Below are 19,119 nucleotides of genomic sequence, written 5' to 3'. Positions count from 1 at the left end.
CACATAACAGGCTCAAGAACATTCCAGCAGAGAGTATATGGACTGCCTTCCTCCTTTCCCTACACTGACTTGGCACTCATTCCTGGGGTATCTTGTGCTCTTCTACATCCAATGCTTTGCATTTAAACTTGATTCGATAAAAAGAAGCAAGCCAGCCTCCGGAAATTGCAGTATGCTTGGCTGGGAAGGGCCTGCCAGTCCTTTGTCTCTTTACAGCCAAAAGAGCCTCCTCCCACCACAGGGCACTGTCAGGAAACCACTCATCACGGCATTCCCAGGCCTTGGCACACAAACATACATACTCACCACTGCCCTGTTGTTTAGTAGCTCTACTCCCCAAGTTGGTCCCACCTTCAGAATTAGCCACCCTTTCAACAGGCACACAGGATCTGTGTTTTGTGGCCAGTTCAGTCCTGACCTCCCACTGACTGCATCCTTACCACGGACACAGCACTGCCAGAGCCTTCCCTGCAGGCTGCATGACAAACAGATGAGGGGCAAAGTCTCAGTGGGTGCGCACCTCAGACAGCCCCCATTTCCAAAACCACCAGCCCAGGGAGCTGACACGCAAGGTGACCCTGGGCTCACAGCCCCCTGTGGACCTAGCAGAAGCAAACACAATCTCACTGGCCAGATGCACCCACCCTGGCACCAAGCAAAGATGAGGCTGTAATCAAGTGAGGAGACACAAGTCTCCTTGGGGAAGTGATTCCCCAAGAACAGGGCCAGCAGGCCCAGCAAACCGTGACACCAGACAAAAACTCCCAGCTCACCACCATCAAGAAGTGCAGATAACAAATCATTACTCAGAGACCATAACATACAGTTTTAAATGACAGATGCAAGTACTTCTTAAAGTGATCAAAACCCTAAGTAAATACGATACCTCTTAAAAAGACAAGAATATGGGAAATTAAGAAAATTTATGGAAATGAGTAACAATCACAGAAACTTAAAACCAAGAGACTGCTCTTTACAGTAGATTTGATGTGGATCGGGTAGAGGGCAGATTAGCCAGGTGGAAGGCAACACCGAGGAAAGTGTCCAGAATGCACTGCAGGGGGCTAAATGAAGGCATATTGCAAGAGAACTGCTGAAAAATCAGGATAACAGAACAAACGTGCATGCTCAGTCGCTCAGCCATGTCCGACGTTTTTATGACCTGCATGTGGCCTGCCATGCTCCTCTGTCCATGGAATTTTCCAGGCAAGAATACGAGTGGGCTGCCATTTCCTGCTCCGGGGGATCTTCCCAATCCAGATCCTTGTCTCCTGCATCTCCTGCACTGGCAGGTGGATTCATTCCCACTGTGCCACGTGGGAAGGCCACAGACTAATAAATGACAAACTGGGAGAGGAAGGAAGAGAGGGAAGTGGTAACAGGCAATCTTTGAAGAGCTAAAAGCTGATGTCACAGAACCGATCCCAGCATGAATCATGTCCGGGGGAGGCCCAGAGGAGCGGGCAGGAGGAAGTTCATTCTCTCAACATCCCAGGTGTCCAAAGAAGCTTCAGGAAGGCTATAGGGCTACGTTCTCTGAGTCTCACACATTCTGGTTGTTCAGGGAACCCAAGGACATGGTCTTTCTCAAATACCAGGTACATTCTGTCCTTCCACCACACTGGCAACAGCACAGTGATCATTTCACCTGAGTCTCGGGTGCTGCTGACCATCTGTCTAGAGGGATGCCAGGCTTGACCCGGCAGGCCTCTCTGAAGCCATGGCCCACCAGTCACTCATCCCCATACAACCCTATGGACCCTACGAAATGGAAGGCGGGCAAAAAAAAAACAAACAAAATTAGAGATTCTAGTTTACTATCTTTTTACTTATCAGTTTACTATCTTTACTGCACAGTGGATTTCTCTCCCAGTAACTGAAGAGAGACAGTGTGGGCACTCTCCTCCTTGCACACTGATTGACTGGCAAACTAGTTTGTCAGCCCAAAATGGGTCTGGCTGGAGCAAAATCCTCATGAATTCTCATTCCTTAGAATTTAGGGCTTCCTACCTTTAAGTTGCCATGGGTTTTGAATGACAGAGAAACACTGCACAACTGAAGGTTGCTAACATATAACTATCTAAAATTCAATCTTTAAAACAAATGAATCTTAGATCACTACAACGAAGCTGTTCCAAACATATCTGGGGCCAACAGATCTGCACACACAAAGAGCTTGGAAAAGAATGAAAGACGTTCATAAGCTTCAACTCAACCCAACAAAGTAAGTACACACTTCCTGGATGTCAAGGACCAGGTCTAGCCTTTGTGAAGGCAGCCTGTGCTTCGTTAAGACAGACAAATGGCATCTCCGGGCACTCCATTTGGCTTAATGGCCAAATGAGGCTGAACCGTGACACCTGCCTCACAGGATGGCTGTGAGATTTAAACCAGATAATGTCAGAAAAACACACGGCAATCACTGGAAGCTATTCTACTGCTTAGGGATTACAGCATTAATTTAATATTCATTAGTGATTAAAGCAGCAAGTGTTCATTCAGGCTTTATTGATTAACATGCAAAAAGCCACACAGATTTCAGAGACACAGGAAGTGAGTCCAAGGCTGCTGGGGCATGGCAGGGACAGGATCTGGCCTCAGAGGTACGGAAGCCTTGGGCCAGAGGTCCGGTGTGGCACGCGTCTGCCACCTTCTCCCAGGCTGTTAGCATGGGAGGTCAAATCTTTTATACAATAGCTTGTCTAATCTAATGCAAGGGCTTTTACACAAAAAGCATTCTGGAGTAAAACAAAAAATCTTGGAAAAGGAATCCCAAAGCCACAAATGCTCAACAATGCCCAGACCCCAAGAGAAACGGCGACCCATTTCTCTCTCTCAAAGCACAAGGAGCTCCCCAAAGATGATGAGTAAAATCCCTCAGCATCTACACCTGCCCACCAGAAAGCAGTTTCCAGTGAATGGTTTACTCCTCCACACTTTCTCTGAAAGCCCTCAAAACAATGAAAAGGCAGACAGAGAATTAGAAAGAGAAATATATTCCACTTTTGACGAATCAAGAAAACAGACATGAGCAGAGTGCACAAATCCCTGGGTGGACCAGACCAAAGGAATCAGGAAGAGACACAGCAAGCCAGCGCCCCACTCCTGACCCATGGGGAGGTAAAGACCTTGCCATGGCAGCTTGCAAAGGATCACTTGGACATGGGCGCAGAACCACTCAGTAGACTGTGGCCTACTGTGGATTCGGCCTCGTATAGAGGCAGAGGCAGGTAGCAAATACATGACACTGAGGGCTGCCAGGAGCAACACCCAATTTATTCATGAAGAACTGGGGAACATAGCTCCTAACTGGGCAAAAGAAATACAACTTGAAGAGTGTACTCTTGCATTCCAGACTATAAACTTGAAATGAAGTGCAACCCTACCCCATTCTTCAAAAATGCGCTGACTAAAGTCACAAAGTAACCAACTCGGGAATCAGGCTTAGAAATGGGGTGGAGGAGGAGGGTAAGCATTTGTAGGCCCAGAGGAAAGCAAAGAGGTAAAGAACTTTTTAGTAACATACTCCCCTACAGTCTCTGTGAGTTTCCTGTTACTGCTGAAACAACTCACAACAAATCTACAAATCTAGTAACTTAAAACAAGAGCAACATATCATCCTACAGTTCTAGAGATCAGGCGTCTGAAATGGGTCTCACTAGGCTAAAGCCGAGGTATTGCAGGACAGTGTTCCTTCTGGAGGCTCCAGGGAGAAGGTGCCCTGCCTTGCACAGTGTCCAGGGGCTGCTCCCGTTCCTTGGCTGGTGTTCCCCTTCCAGAAACTGCATCCCTGCCCTGAGTCCATCTTCAGGTCTGCTCTGACTTTGCTCCTCCTGCCTCTTTTGGGGTTACTCAGGTCCACCTGGAAAAATCAGGCCAATCTCCCCAACTCAAGATTCTTAATTTAATTACATCTGCAAAGTCTCCTTTTCCAAATAAATGAACATATTCCCAGGTTCTGGAGGTTGGGACATGAACATCATTGGGGGGGGTCATGACTCCAGCCACTGCAGGAAGCCCTGTTTTCCTTGCTGTATCCAGTCTGGAGGCCACACACGTGCATTGGATCATGGCTTCCTGTGGCCAACAACATCAGGACTGATCTTTCTTGTGCTGACGCCTCTCTGGTCCTCCATCTTCCCCTTTCATGTATCCTCTGACTACACCAGGCCCACTTAGGATAACCCAGGATAATCCCACTACTTTGAAGTCAGACGGCAACCTTCACCCCATATTCAATTTTACTTTCCCAATTCCAATTCTCCCAATATATTCACAGATTCTGGAGATTGGGATATTGATATCTTGAGGGCCTTTATCCTGCCAATTGTACTCTCCTAAAAAGACTTTTAAAAATCAAAGAAGAACTTATTAACCAACAGAAAAACAAGATCTTGGGAAAGAAATGGAGAAAGAAAATAAATAGGGTAGGAATGATGAGCACATTAGAAGCCATTAAAAAATAGAATAAACACAACCAACCAAGCAAACACACGAGCAAATGAAACGGCAAAGTATGTGAAATACCAAGTTTCTCAAAGAAATGACATATATAAGACACAGAAGAAACACTACACGGATAAAGTGACTTGTCTCTGTCAGATGATGGGATATACTGTGCGCAGTTTTTTAAAAAAGTGATACAGAAAGATGAACATACAGAAATAGTCTGGAGAAGTTAATGAATCAAAAGAATCATATGAACATCCAGGCAGAAAACAGGCTGAGCTCAAATATCTTAACAATAATCCTCAATGCTAAAAGACAGAAATATTTCTATAAAGTTTTAAAGGGAAGGTGGGACTCAAGAGTTTTATACTCATGCAAGAGGTATTTTAGAGCTTGCAAAAATTCTCCACTGAGGGTCATGAGCCATTTAAGAAGAGAGTGGGGGATCACAATCCACAAACTCTACAACGAACTCCAACTGAAAGAGGAACTGAAAGAAAGGCCCCGACAATTCCTCTAGAATTACTAATAAAGGAGCAGGACGTGTGATCATGGAATCCATCTAAACACAGCACAAAGACCAGGTAACCGGAAACTGAGGTTACCCACGAGAGGGCAAATAGTATGTGTCTAGACCACGGAAGGAACGGAAACATGAATAATGAGACAGGAGGAACGGGAGGGTGAGGAAAGAAGGCGGGGAACACACTTCAGTCAGCTTTCAGAGCAGAGCTGAGCTGATACCACTCAGCGTGGCAGCTGGCAAACACATTTCAGAGTTTCCCCCTAACTTTACAGGGGCTGAATGGAGACTACACCTTCTCCCTAATTAATTCTTCTTTCTGAGTACCCGCCTAACCCACATGGCAGGGCGTGGATAAAGGGGCACTCCTTCCTGCTCAAGGGCCAGCCCAGGTACCTCGCTGGGTTGTTGTGAGGACCACAGAGGCTGGTGGACAGGTGCTAGTGTCAAGATCAGAGAGAGATCACCCTGGAAACAGAAGGGAGAAGCCCTGTGATGGGCCAGCCACTGCGTACTCTAGGACTATGGCGTTACTACAGGCTGGCCCACCAGCCCTGGAAGGGACATGCTGGGAACTCCAAGATGGAAGACACTGAGCTTAAATTCAGCAAATGCGTCATTATTAAATTAAATTAAATTTAGATGAGTACATTTTATATAAACCAAAAGACTAAAAGTGTAATAATTTCCAACATGCTTAAGTGAGAAAAAGGGAAACTAGAGAAAAATGGACACTATATGCTCCCATGTGTTTAAATATGAAAAAAAAAAAACATATACTTGAGCATCCACAGAATTTTTTCAGAAAGATACACAGGAGCAATTAACAGTGCCTGTTGAGAGAGGGATTGGGCCTGGCATAAGAAAGTGACTCACATTTTACTATATACTCTTGTTTTGTTTGACTTCTGTTAGCTTGTGTAAATACTGGCCTTCTCATTTTTTAACCAAATTGAATGAGCAAAGGAGAAAGGGTAAAAACTAGTATGCTTTCTATTTCCATGGAGTAATACCTGTTCTCCCGCCTTTCTGAGGGCTGGGGACAGGATGTGGCAAGATCTGTATTAGTTTTGTTTTCTAGATTTCAGTATTTTGTATGGATGTGTTTTACAAACAGTTTCTCCAAGACAAATGGTTTATGCTCAAAACACCAAGAGCAAAGTACAGTCAAATAGGTTCCTCCGGATGTCAACTAAATTATTAATAATCCATTGAAAAATGAATGTCGATGACACACACTGGACAAAGGTTTGAAGGATCCTCCAGTTTGTTCCCTGGAAAGGAAAATGCAAAGTGAATTCTTATGAATGTCCAAAGGGTCCAGACCACCCTGTCCTACTCCAGGTTGTTCTGTGTCCTGGAGCATCCCACCAAGTCAGGAAGATGGTGCTTGTGGGACTCACTCTGGAGCTCCCAGAGGATCGCTTCTCCCTTCTGTTTCCAGGGTGATCTCTCTCTGATCTTGACACAAACACCTGTCCACCAGCCTCTGTGGTCCTCACAACAACCCAGCAAGGTACCTGGACATCCCCTTTTTCCAGATGTGGAAATGGAAACTCAGAGTAATGAGACCCCTCCCCAAGGTTGCTGGGGTCCCCAGTGATGGGACAGGTCTCTTCCTAACTCTGCTGGAAAGGAACAAATGCCCAGTTGGTTAGGACTCCATCCTGAACAGAGAGGAGCTTGGAGAGAAGCTGCAGAGAGCTGATGGATACCCCTGGGTCTGCTGTCACCTGCCAGGACGTGGAGGCTAGGAGACAACCTGTCCCAGCCAGGGACTCACAGCAGGAGACAGCATCATGGAAATGGAACCCAGTATGCCTGACCCCAAAGTACAGCCTCTCCTACACCCCTGCCCACAGGGGACCCAGGATGGTGGTGTCCCACCCCCACTGGCCTGGAGACTCAGGCTCTGAGTGTCACTTGGGTACCCACAACCTCCTCTGTGGACTCTCTGAAAAGCAGAGTATGTTGGGGACAGAGGACCCCATGGGAGTGGCTGGACAGAGCAAGTGCAAAACCACAGGGTGGTCAGAGCAGGGATCTGATCTGGATCCACTCCACTCAGTGCCCTGAACATGGGGGTCCATCCAGCAGACACTCGCCGGCTAGCCAGAGTCAAGTACTTGGAAACTCGCAGCGAACTGGGGCAAACACAACCCCTGGGGAGGATGTGGCACAGCACCAGGGAAAGGGCACGCAGCCTCATGCCAGCTGGGTCCCACAGAAAAGTCCCACAGCCTGACCACAGCTGAGCTCTGCCTGCGTGCAGCCTGTGGGTCTAACTCTAGCCTGCTGGGCCTGAAGCAGATGCCCAGAGGCCATTCTCCTGCGTGAACCACTAGGAGCCACCTAACACCTTCACCCAAAATTTTGTGTCTCCAAATGACTTAGGCTATTTCTACATTTCAGGTTTTTATTTCTGCTTCTGAAAAGTAACAGCAACAACAATGTTAAAAAAAAAAAAAAAAGCAACCTCAAAACAGTTTCTTACATTTGTGTAAGTGCCTAAGTGTTAGTCACTTATTTGTGTCCAACTCTTTGCAACACCATGGACTATATATAGCCCACCAGGCTCTTCTGTCCATGGAATTTTCTAGTCAAGAAGTGAGTTGCCATTCCCTTCTCCAAGGGACCTTCCCAATCCAGAGACTGAACTTAGATCTCCTGTACTGCAGGCAGATTCTTTACTGTATGAGCCACAGTCTTAAACAATTTACAAAGTACACTCTCATGTCTAGATGAAGAAACCCAACCTGGACTTGTGAAGACCTCTGCCTCCCTTGAGAACGTGCTTGGGCCCAGAAGCCCCCACCCCACTCATCCATCATGGAGGAAGCATGGCTCCCACCTGGCTGAGCTCTGCTGACATGCCGCCTCAGGTGTGACCTCCCCTCCAGCCTGATAGCTGCCCAGTGATCATGCAGTGCCCCATTTTCCCTTGTGTCACTCATGCTCAGCCCAGGCCAGTACCCAGGACTCTCAGAGGAAGTCTGCTGTTGGCACACCCAGATGTCTATGTCAAAGGTGCTTTCTCATGCCTTTGCCCACTGGTCCACAGATGCCACCAGGAACCCAGGACAAAATGTCACTGCCCATCTCTTGGGCAACACAAGGAACTGGTGGGAGGAACATGAGGAACCCAGTCCTCCCTGCTGCAGGCTTGGCAGCTCTATGCATTTAGACAGGTTGTTTCATCACGACAGTGAGTAGATGGCCAATACCCTCTCCTGATCGGAAAATGTCTCTGCTTCTTCTCCTCTCTGTTAGGGTTAGTTTAAGGGAAGAATGTACATTTGGGGGCTGGGGGAGGGGGGCGGTGAGGTGTCTGGTCTCCAGACTGCTCCAAGTGAAAGGGAAGTCAAAGTAGCTCAGTCATGTCCGATTCTTTGTGACCCCATGGATTGTAGCCCGCCAGCCTCCTTTGTCCATGGAATTCTACAGGCCAGAATACTGGAGTAGGTAGCTGCTCCCTTCTCCAGGGGATCTTCCTGACCCAGGAATTGAACCCAGGTCTCCAGCATTGTAGGCGGATTCTTTACCGTCTGAGCCACCGGAAACACTCTCAAACACTAGACTTTCTAGTGCTCTGGGCACATCTTACTGCAGGGGTTACTACTTGATCACAAGCCTGTTCTCAGTAATGCCCATCCTCAGGGCCCCACACCCGGCCTCATTCAGGGTATGGGAAGGGACGGGAGGCCCACCGACCTTCCACCCTCATAAAGGGCTGTTTCACACTAAGGCTACAGTGTTGAATCATGAACCTCCACTTTATCATCATGAGTAAGGTGGTTCCTTCTTGGACAACTTTTGCAGGCAAGAGAACACCAACAGAGGACAGTGACAGAGAAGCCTTATCAATTACTTAAAAGAAAAAAAAATCCTAGCATACTTTTCCAGAAAGCATCATTTTCCCACTCAATATCATGGAGACAGACCTGTCCATTATGGTGTCATGGTTCTGTTATGGGAAGTTGGGTAGATCTTATCCTTTGCCAAACTGGAAATAAAAGGGAGGTGGGTAGTAAGGAATCTTGCTCAGGGGCGAGGTTTGGGGGCACCAGCAGCCCCCTAGAGGCTCTCCAGAGCAGGGAGACAAGCCTAGGAGAGAGGTGTGGCAGGGAGCAAGAGGGCAGTGCTGCTCAGGGGACCAGAGAGGGCAGAACATGTGTCAGTATGTGGAGGGAGTCCAGAGGAAGTACTAACTTTGGGGTCCCACCCACTCCCCAGGCTGAGCTGCATGGATGATGCAGACTGCTGCTTTCTTTAAGGCCCTCCCTACCCCAGACAGGTAAAGGGAGGTGGGGAGGAGGGTTTTTCAAACTCTGGAGTGCAAACTAACACAACATTGTAAGGCAATTATATTCCAATTTTAAGAGAAATCAGGAATGCAGTTATTTTCCTAATCAAATAGATGCAGCTAATATTCCCTAAGACCGCATACAGTGTCCGTGACACATATATGGAAGCGACAGAACGATACCTCCGCAGAGAATGACACTCTGCAGTGTGCCACAGCATGGCGAATCGGGAAACAATTTGCTGTTTGTTTCTTCTTTGTTCACTGCCAAACTGGGGGGCTCAAGTTTGAAAACGTGTCAAATTTGACATCAGCCGCATTCTCAACTCTAACACTTTAGAACTCATGGGAGCTAAACAATTCTAGAAAGAATAATTAAATTTCTAAGTTTAATTCCCATAGGACTAGTGAATGCATTTCATAAACACGCATGGAGAGCCTGTTCTGAACAGGCTGGGGCACGGCCTTCTCCTCGGAGCCTCACAGTCAGAAGGAGGGATGCTGACCACACAGCCCATTTCTAACTATAAATCCTTCTTCAAATGCTCTGTATTCTCCTCAGCATGAGAAACGGATACAAACATTCTTAAGAGACACCTAATCTTCCCTAGCTGTTCTCTCCCAGCGGTGAGTGGGCCTTTCTTTCCCCTGATTAGTCAGCACTAGGAGAGAAGGAGGGGATTTCTGGGCACAGAGTATGGACTTGAATGAGGTATCCAAGGTCAAACAGCTACCTGTCTCCCCCTCACCTGTGAGACAGAGGACTAGAGAGATGCCCAAGGTGGGGGCCTGGTCCCGAGGCGGGGAGTCTCCCGCAGCAGGCCCGGCCTTGACCTGCAGGGGCCACACACAGACTCGCCTCCGTGGCCACATTTCCCACCTGGCCCTCCAGTCACCCCACAGCCTAGTACAAGCAGACCGCCTTTCATTGCTTCGCTTGACTGCACTTCATAGATGCTGCATTTTTGTTTTTAACAAACTAAAGGTTTGTGGCACCCCTGTATTGTCAGATGATACCTTGCATTTTTTCAGCCACAGAGTATTTTTAAATTAAGGGGCATATATACAGATATATATTTAGACATAATGCTATTGTACACTTAATAGACGGTAGGATGGTGGTGTGAATGTAACTTTTATATGCACTGGGAACCAAAAAACTTCATGTGTTTTGCTTCACTGTGGTGTTTGCAACCTCCAGAGTATCTCCTAATTTAAATGCAGCAGCATAGCAATCTTCTAACACACCTCTAACTTGAAGCAGTGGAATTTCTTGCCTGTATCACCCCTCCCAAACCCCAGAAGCCTTACGTACCCTATGTGACAATGTCTTTCTGAACACAGGGCCCTCCAGACTGTTCATGGGATAAGTGGAGCTGGGTGGAAGAAACCTGTCAGGAAATGCTGTCAGTCATGGGCAGTGTGGGAAGATGACCCAGGGGAGATAGAGGTTGCCCACACATGCCAGGCCTGACAAGCCAGAGTTTGCCAGCCACTTTGAACCAGGGGGCCCTGAGGGCCTAGTTCATAGTTGGCACCTCAGACCAGACAGACTTTATGAATGAAATAATCAAGAGACGTGAACAAGAAGTGCAACCCATTCCTACAAGTCCAGGCCACAGGCTCCCAAGAGATCCAGCGTGGCCTTTCAATTTGCCTACCAAAAATTATGCAGCCACAGGGCCAAGCGAAACAGCCACAGAGCTTTCACGTGACCTAGCAAGTGACAGGGCTTGCAAAAGAGCCACTTCCTCCCACGGGGGCCTGCGTTGTCCCTCAGAAGCTACAGAGACTTCTCTGCCCTGCGCCACATTTAACACCAATGACGAGAGGATGCCCCTTGGTCTCAGAGGCCAGAGACCTGCTCCAAGAACAGCAGCCGGCCCTGCCAAGGGGCTCTCTCAGGGTGAAGAGAGCAGTGCAGACACAGAGCTCAGCCACACACTTTCCCCAAGGGTAAATGCCAAGACCTCCCATGCTGGTGGAGCCTCAGGCCACGGTCACTGCCCCTCACAGGCATGGGGCGGCGGCTGCTGCTGCTAGGTCGCTCCAGTCGTGTCCGACTCTGTGTGACCCCATAGGTGGCAGCCCACCAGGCTCCCCCGTCCCTGCAACTAGCAGGACCCCATCTCTGGAATGCTTTTCTCCTTCCTCTCTTTCTACCCACGAGTTGTCCATGTAAAAGGCTAATCTTCCATCAACTCCAAGAGTAAGAAAGTGTGCTCTCTAACAATCCATCTGATGATACCGAGGGACCTGCTAGAGGTAGGAGATGCAGCCCAACTCTCAGGGGGTCTGTAGTCTTCCTGACTTGGAGGAACTTCCTTTAGCCTATTCTTTTTTTTTTTTTTTTTAATTTTTATTATTATTATTATTTTTTTAATTTTAAAATCTTTAATTCTTACATGCATTCCCAAACATGAACCCCCCTCCCACCTCCCTCCCCATAACATCTTTCTGGGTCATCCCCATGCACCAGCCCCAAGCATGCTACTGGCTGACAATTTCAGATAAACGACAAGAATCACTAAGACAAAGAAGGTCCTCCGTTCTTCTTACCCGTGTCTCCTTCTTCCTCTTTAAAAAGTTACAAGCTTCCTTGCTTTTAAAAAGTTAAAAGCAAGTTCACTGAAGCTAGGACTTGAGTTACAAGTTTAAACTGTAAATCCATCAGCTGACAACCCTGACAAGGGAGAGCAATGGGCTCGTGGTAAATGAGATGGGCACACTGCCTCGTACTTCCTTTTATTGGAACGATTGATCTCTTTAGAATTGAAGGACTCACTGCACACTCTCTCATCTGCTTCTCCCCTAAACCTACACAAAACCAGAGAAGAGATTCTCCTCTTGGGGGGCCACTTGGCACTGTGCCCAAGGTCACACAGCTTGTCACATTGTCCAAGTCAGCTGGCAACTCATCCATCTTTTTTTTCTATTCAGGGATGATTCTTTTCAAGAGATAGCATGATATTATTTAAAAGACTGGCAAAATATACTCCATTTTAAGAAGAAAAAGTGTGCAACTAGAGATCATCATACTAAGTAAAGTAAGTCAGAAAGACAAAGACAAATACCATATGATAGCACTTATACATGGAATCTAAGATATGGTACAAATGAACCTATCTATGAAACAGAAATGGAATCACAGAAATAGAGAACAGACTAATGGCTGCCAAGCGGAAGGGGGGGTTGGGTGATGAATGAGTTGGGAGGCAGAAGTTAACAGATGCAAACCATTATATATAGACTGGATAAACAATAAGGTCCTATTGTATAGCAGAGGGAACTATATTAAATATCCCATGATAAACCATAATGGAAAAAGAATATAAAAAAGAATGTGTATATAGTATGTATATGTATATATATAATTGAATCACTTTGCTGTACAGCAGTAATTAACATTGTAAATTAACTATATTTCAATTAACAAATAAAAAGAAAAAGTGAACAATATATATATTGGATGTTGGACAATTCCTTTTAATGCATGAAAAATTACACATGCAAATGTGTTGCCTCGTATTTCGATAATATGCATATTCCCAAAGCTTCAAATCATCATTACAAGGAGTGTGGGGAAATGGATTGGAACCATGGTCTTTGGACCCCCAAGATGAAAGGGTACTGACTCAGTCTTGGGGGTTAGGGTGGCCTTCTTGGAAGGAGGCACATCACATCCCAGGACGTGGTCCATTGTGGGATCTCTTCCACAGTCCTGCCAGGCCAGCCCTGAGCATACTCTAATATCTGGGGAGTCCCACATCATAGGCAACTTCTAATATGGAACCACAGAGATGATCTGAGTAAACCATGGGTGTGTCAGCTTTAGGGACAGCAGAAGTCAGGGGCCTTCACAGCAGTAGCAAGGCTCAAGTTGGCAGGGGCAACACCAGGACATCTGCTCCTACACTCATCTCAGCAACTGAGAGACTGAATCTCAAGGAGGGTGAGTGGTCCATTCACACCCATCCCTAGCATCATGAGAAACTGCTGATTAATAAAACAATTGAATGAAACACTGAGCAGAAAAGAAAAAGAATTTCAGAGGTATCCCTTTGTATTTTGTAAAAGTTATACTGCATTTTATGCATGCATATTCACTCAGACATCAAATATCCATCACATTTATAAGGAAAACTATGGAAGGATAAACAAAGCTCAAACAAAAATATTTCCTTGCAAGGAGAAAGGTGAGATTCTTCAAACCCAGAAAATGAGTTTATTTTATCCCTATCTGCAAGAGAGATGTATTTAGAACTTGCATTGGCATGAATGTACATTTGACTTCTTAGAATGTCAGACAGTGGATAGCAGAAATCTAATAGCAAGCACTAGGGGTTTGTGGAATCCTGCAGCTTTACTAGATAAGGCCTTGGAGACATGGGAGGTTAAATTTCTCCTTTTCTTATGAGTGGCCTAGAGCATGACATGAAGAAGGCAATGGCAACCCACTCCAGTACTCTTGCCTGGAAAATCTCATGAACGGAGGAGCCTGGTAGGCTGCAGTCCATGGGGTCGCTAAGAGTCGGGCATGACTGAGTGACTTCACTTTCACTTTTCACTTTCATGCACTGGAGAAGGAAATGGCAACCCACTCCAGTATTCTTGCCGGGAGAATCCCAGGGACAGAGGAGATTAGCGGGCTGCCGTCTATGGGGTCGCACAGAGTCAGACATGACTGAAGCGACGCAGCAGCAGCAGCAGCAGCAGCAGCAGCAGAGCATGAGAGGGCCATGCCTCATTCAGGGTGGCAGGTTGTGGCTAATGCAGAAGGAAAAGTAAGGTCTACTCTCTCCTAATCCCTGCCTTGACCATAGCCCACACACCCCCCTGCTCCAAAAGAAATACCATGTGTAAACCAGCCAGCTAAACACACCTCCACAACATGGGTAGGTAAAAATGGCAGCATCAACCCCTCATTTTCAGAATTTTAATGACTTGTTTTCAACCCATGTACTCATTCTGTTACTATGAATGGCAAGGAGCTTCATCCCCAAAACGAGAGGGCAGCTTCTCCCTGACTGGCTCCGTCACATCTGTGTTAAAGTTATCTTCGTCTTGGTTGGACACACAGACTGCTCAGGGGATGCAGCAGGCTATCAAGGGCAAATGAAACTCTGCTTCCAAGTTTCCACGGGTAAAATATTTTCAAATTAGATACACCATAAAAAGGAACCAACATGTTTTGCTTCCTTTTAAAAGCCTGTGGATCTCAGGATTCCCTCTTGAGTAGGATATCCTGTGGTCATCCTCAGGGATGGACAGCTTCCAAAAGGATCAGGTGCCACCTGTCTTTAATTGAGTGGCATTTCCCCTGTAGCCATTTAAAGTGCTCCAAGAGAAGTACAAAGCTGGAAGACTTTTTCCTTTTACCTCTGTAAAATCAACAGCTCAATTCTATAAGCATTTTGACAGAATAAGAAGTATAAAGAGTTACCCAGTCATAGCATTTGGATAGGTGTCCAGTAAAGATCTATTCCCTTCAAGGTATTCTCTCTCCCTTCAGCATCTGGGCTCTACAAGGAACCTGAGGAAGTCACCATAACTAGAAACGGTGATGGTCATCCAAGCCTTGAGACACAACCCTCCCAGCTTGGCAAGACGACCCTCCCGGCAGGAGCTCAGCTCTCCAGACCCACCAGGAAATTTCTGATGAATAACATGGCACACTTAAAATCAGATTAAGCACATTGAAGTGAAAAGCACAGTTGCCTCTTTTCTCCCGTTTGCATTTTCTTCAGGTAAAAATACATACAGGGATTAAACATTTGCTTTTCTTCATCTGAGAAACCCTGAGCCAATAATGTTGGCAAGGCCAGCAAATAAACCCCCTGAGAGGTGCTACTGACACAGAGTCCTGGGGTTTAAGTCAATAGTTGTCAAACCCAAGAGAAAACATCGTTGGGGGATGGGAGACATGTCCACTGGCTGCCCTGGTTGGCACCATCATGCCCTCTCCAGGACCAAGATGTAGGCAGAGATTTCTGTGAGGCCAAGTCGCTCCTCTGCAAGCCAACACTCTCCCTTCTGCTATCTGAGGAGGCACTGAATCTTCTGACTGGGACCAACCATCACTCTCCAAAGACATGGAGCCATGAAAGCTGCCCCCTGGAGGGAGACCCATTCTAGAAGCCGCAACCTCTGGCTATTTAAAGCACATCCTTCCTTCAGTGTCCATCCCTTGGGCGACAGGCACACAGAGATATAGGCCTCACAGGTACACACCCCTAGTTTGGGGATCCTCCATACTTTCCAAGGTGGCTCAGGTAGAGGCCTGCCAAGATGCATTTAGCACGCCCCCTGCTGGCCCCTCGGGAGCTGACTCAGCCTTTATCTTTTGGGCCTAAAACAAGAATTAAATGACCTTAACATGCAAAGGAAAGAAGAAAAGCCAAGGCAATCTTGGCTTTTTAGAATTGGATGTGATACTCTTAAGCATGAAAGGGGGCATTAAAAGGCTTTAAAGTGAAGGATTTTGAAATGTTTTAGGAAACCAGTGGCTAATATATCAACATTTAGTGAAAACTCTTGCTTTGTATTATCGAAAGTACTTACAGTGAGTTAAATTAAAAAAAAAAAAATTACAAGGAATACTTTCACAGGTCTACAGGTGGGGAAAAAAAGGATATGTGGCCAGAGTGGTTTCACAGACTCAATTTCTAAAGAGCTCATAACTCAGAGACTTAAAAGCCAATTTTCACACACTTGAGGCTACTTCAATTATAGAAAAAAAATCTCAGCAATGACTTAGAAGGTCGATTTCTAAAATAACCATATGCAGCGGGGGCAAAGTTGCTGAAAAGATGTATATTTAAAGTCAATTCTGCTATAAGGCTTCCTGTCTCAGGCAGCCTTGCCACTGTGAATAAATCTGGCACCTTTAGGATGTGACAGGCCATGCACACGTGGCTGCTTCAGACGGACATGCCACTCTCCTTCTCCACAGGGGAGAACAGACAATTCAGCTTTCCCACGGAAAAGGGGAAAGCTAGCCTTTCCCAAGGCTAGGGGCTTCCACACAGGACCCAGGCTGAGACCCACAAGAGGCAAGACTCCATAATGCAATGGTTTCCATCCACTGCCACCCTGAATGCCAAAGCCTAAGGTGAAGCTCTACTTCCAGTTTTCTTCTCACCAATCCAGGGTTTTTGAAAGCTCACCCTCCTGACCAGACTCAAACTTCTGCATGGTCTGTGGTATTAAATTCCTTACAGACCCAATATGATCACACTAATAATTTAAGGTATCCTTCTTTGCACCAATTAGGAAGTCATTAACTATTAAATACACAAATGTCAATATTTTTGTCCCTCATTGAATATCCTTTCAATATGATAGGCTTCAGTAGAAGTGCAGACTGTCTTAGGAACTTGCTTACTTCTGTTCCCATCACAGTCCACACTAATGGAACACTTACACACACAATAATGCTGGCACACTGCTCCCATTTATGGGGAGAAATTTCCCCAAAACTTTGTGTGCCATGCAGGCTAAGTCCCAGCCTCTGCACTCTCTCAACTCTCTTTAGGTGTTAAACTAGCCTTGGAGGCTGGTGGGTCACACAGCTGCTACAGGAAAAGCAGGGAGGGCCCCAGAGAAGCTGTCACCCCTTTCTCCAGAGCAGACTGCTCCCTAGCCCATCATGGTGGGGAGTCCTGGAGGAGGTGGTGATGGAGAGCTGGAAGACCTGCAGATTTTCCTGAAGCAATCAGGGCCTGTGAAGATCTAGGCCACACTGTCTACCTTTTCTCAACACATCATCTGCCCCCTCAAATATAATGTCTTTTAATTTTTCTCATCTCATGGCTCACTTTCAGTTATAAAGATAGAGCCAGGCAATAGCCACGGAAGTGTCATGCGTGACTTTCCCCTGGATGCTTGTGATATGGATGGAGTGATTCCCGAATCTGTGAGGATCTAACAAGTTTCCCTTCAGCCTCTCTTGAATCTACTAATTCTCAAGCCAAGAGATAAAAATAAAAACCGTTTTCACCTGTGTACGGTTGGTGAGTTCACAGAGCAAAGACAAATCTATTTTGTAGCAAAGATTCTCAAAGGGCTGCAATAGCTGCACTGGAGGAGGGTGCACTTGGGCGGTTGTGTCCAATGAAGGAAAGTTTTTGTTAATGATGACATCACTGACATCTCCCGAATTTAAAGGAGCACTTAAAGCACAGCAAATGCGATTTTACCCCCTCCAGTGAAAAGATACCAGGGAAGGCCTCCAGGTTCACAGCCAAATTGCATTAGCCGTTCGCCCACTGTCCAGCCAGACCCAGAGGAACAAGCGAGCGGCGCACCGGGCCGCGGTGGCCCACGCAGCCACGACCCGGGCACCCGGTCGGCGGCCTCACGCGATGCTGCCGTGCCGTGCCCAGGAGTCTGCCGGCGCCCCGGGACCCCAGTGCGCCCAACGGACCGAGGAGCCGGTGTCCCCGAGCCCGTCATCACGTTCCAGTGCAGACGGCTCCGGGGCCCGAAGGAGACAACGTCCGCGACCCAGCCGGAGCGCCGCACCCTGCCCGGAGACGCGCGCCGCGTCGGGCCAGGGCCGGTGGCCGAGGCGCCCGCGGGGTCCAGAGCCGAGCCCGCAATGCGGACGCGCTGGCGAGCCCCGCGCTGTGCCCGCGACCCCCGCGCCCTAGAGCCGGGGCCGCCCGGCCTCTGCGCCCACCTGCTCCGTCACGAAGCTGCGGAGGCACCCAACGCAGCACTGGGACGGATAGCGCACCTGCCCGGCCGGCGGCCCCGGCCCTACCGCCGCCGGCAGCACCGCGGCCAGCGCCGTCTCACCTGCCGCGCCGCTCCGCTCAGTCAGCCCGCAGCGCCGCAGTAGCTGCTACCCGACTTCCATTTTCTCTGGCTTTGAGGAAAACCGGATCAGCTGTTTCTCGCGCTCCGGCTCAGCGGCCCCCTCCCCAGCTGCCGCTCGCTGTCCGGGGGCCTCTCCTCCCCCGCCTCCTCCCGCGCTCTGCTCCGCCCCTCGCGCCCCTCCGCTCCGCCCGCGGCCGCGCGCTGCGCCCGCCTCTCCGCTCCGCCCGCGGCCGCGCGCGCCCCCTGACGTCACCGGCCTCTGCCGCGCCTCTCCTTCGCCCCGCGTGGACGTGCGCGCGCCCCACCTCCGCCCCGCCCCCGCCCCGCCGGCCGGCTCCGAGCGCGCGTGCTCGCAGCCGCCACCCGCGGCTAGACCCGGTCTCCGAGGAGAGTACCGGACACCTCTCGCGGGCGTTCCGGCGCCCGCATTCCCAGGCGCCTGCGCTCGCTCTTCCAGGTGCCCGTTGGTACCTGCCTCAGAAACTGCAAAAGACACTGCTGAAATAACCTGCCTTTGCCCGTCTGCCTGCCTCGCACTGTTTGCGCCCACCTTTATCTTTTCTTGCTTTCTGCTCACACTTTCTTTCTCAGGATCTCAAACTTTCTCCCATCCACCCTGTCTCGGCTCTTCTGCCAAGCCCTGCTTTGGGGGCAGTGCATCACATTTCATCTGAAGTTGCTCCCTTAGCCTCTTAAACCGATATTCTGACTTTTCTCCCTTTCTTACCTTCCTCTTAAAAGTATTTTCACACCACGACTTGGAACTGTTCCTTTCTCTGATGCCAAGGCGGGCGGGCCCACAGCTTACTGCCCACTTTCGTATCACCCTCTCAATGTAGCTACGCCCGTTTCTTCCAAATAATACCATATGTTAAAGGTTACTAATACCAGAGACATTACTTTGCCGACAAAGGTCCTGGTTTTTCCAGTATTCGCGTTCAAGATGTGAGAGTTGGACCATAAAGAAGGCCAAAGAATTGATGCTTTGGAACTGTGGTGTTGGAGAAGACTCTTGAGAGTCCTT

General features: G+C 48.1%; 1 protein-coding gene across 2 annotated transcripts in view; it reads right to left on the bottom strand.

Annotated features, from left to right (window-relative positions):
• The window catches only part of OTUD7A (OTU deubiquitinase 7A), a 388,394-nt gene extending 370,137 nt beyond the window's left edge, over window positions 1-18,257 (bottom strand). For both annotated transcript variants that reach the window (XM_060401687.1, XM_042235175.2), the window contains exon 1: window positions 18,075-18,257. The gene's annotated coding sequence lies outside the window, so the exon portion shown is untranslated. The remainder of the gene's footprint in view (window positions 1-18,074) is intronic.
• Window positions 18,258-19,119: the final 862 nt, after the last annotated feature.

This window comes from Ovis aries, chromosome 18, assembly GCF_016772045.2.
Source record: "Ovis aries strain OAR_USU_Benz2616 breed Rambouillet chromosome 18, ARS-UI_Ramb_v3.0, whole genome shotgun sequence".
Taxonomy (NCBI): domain Eukaryota; kingdom Metazoa; phylum Chordata; class Mammalia; order Artiodactyla; family Bovidae; genus Ovis; species Ovis aries.
Note: the sequence above shows the minus strand (reverse complement) of the source record. Positions and strands in the feature narration are given on the sequence as shown.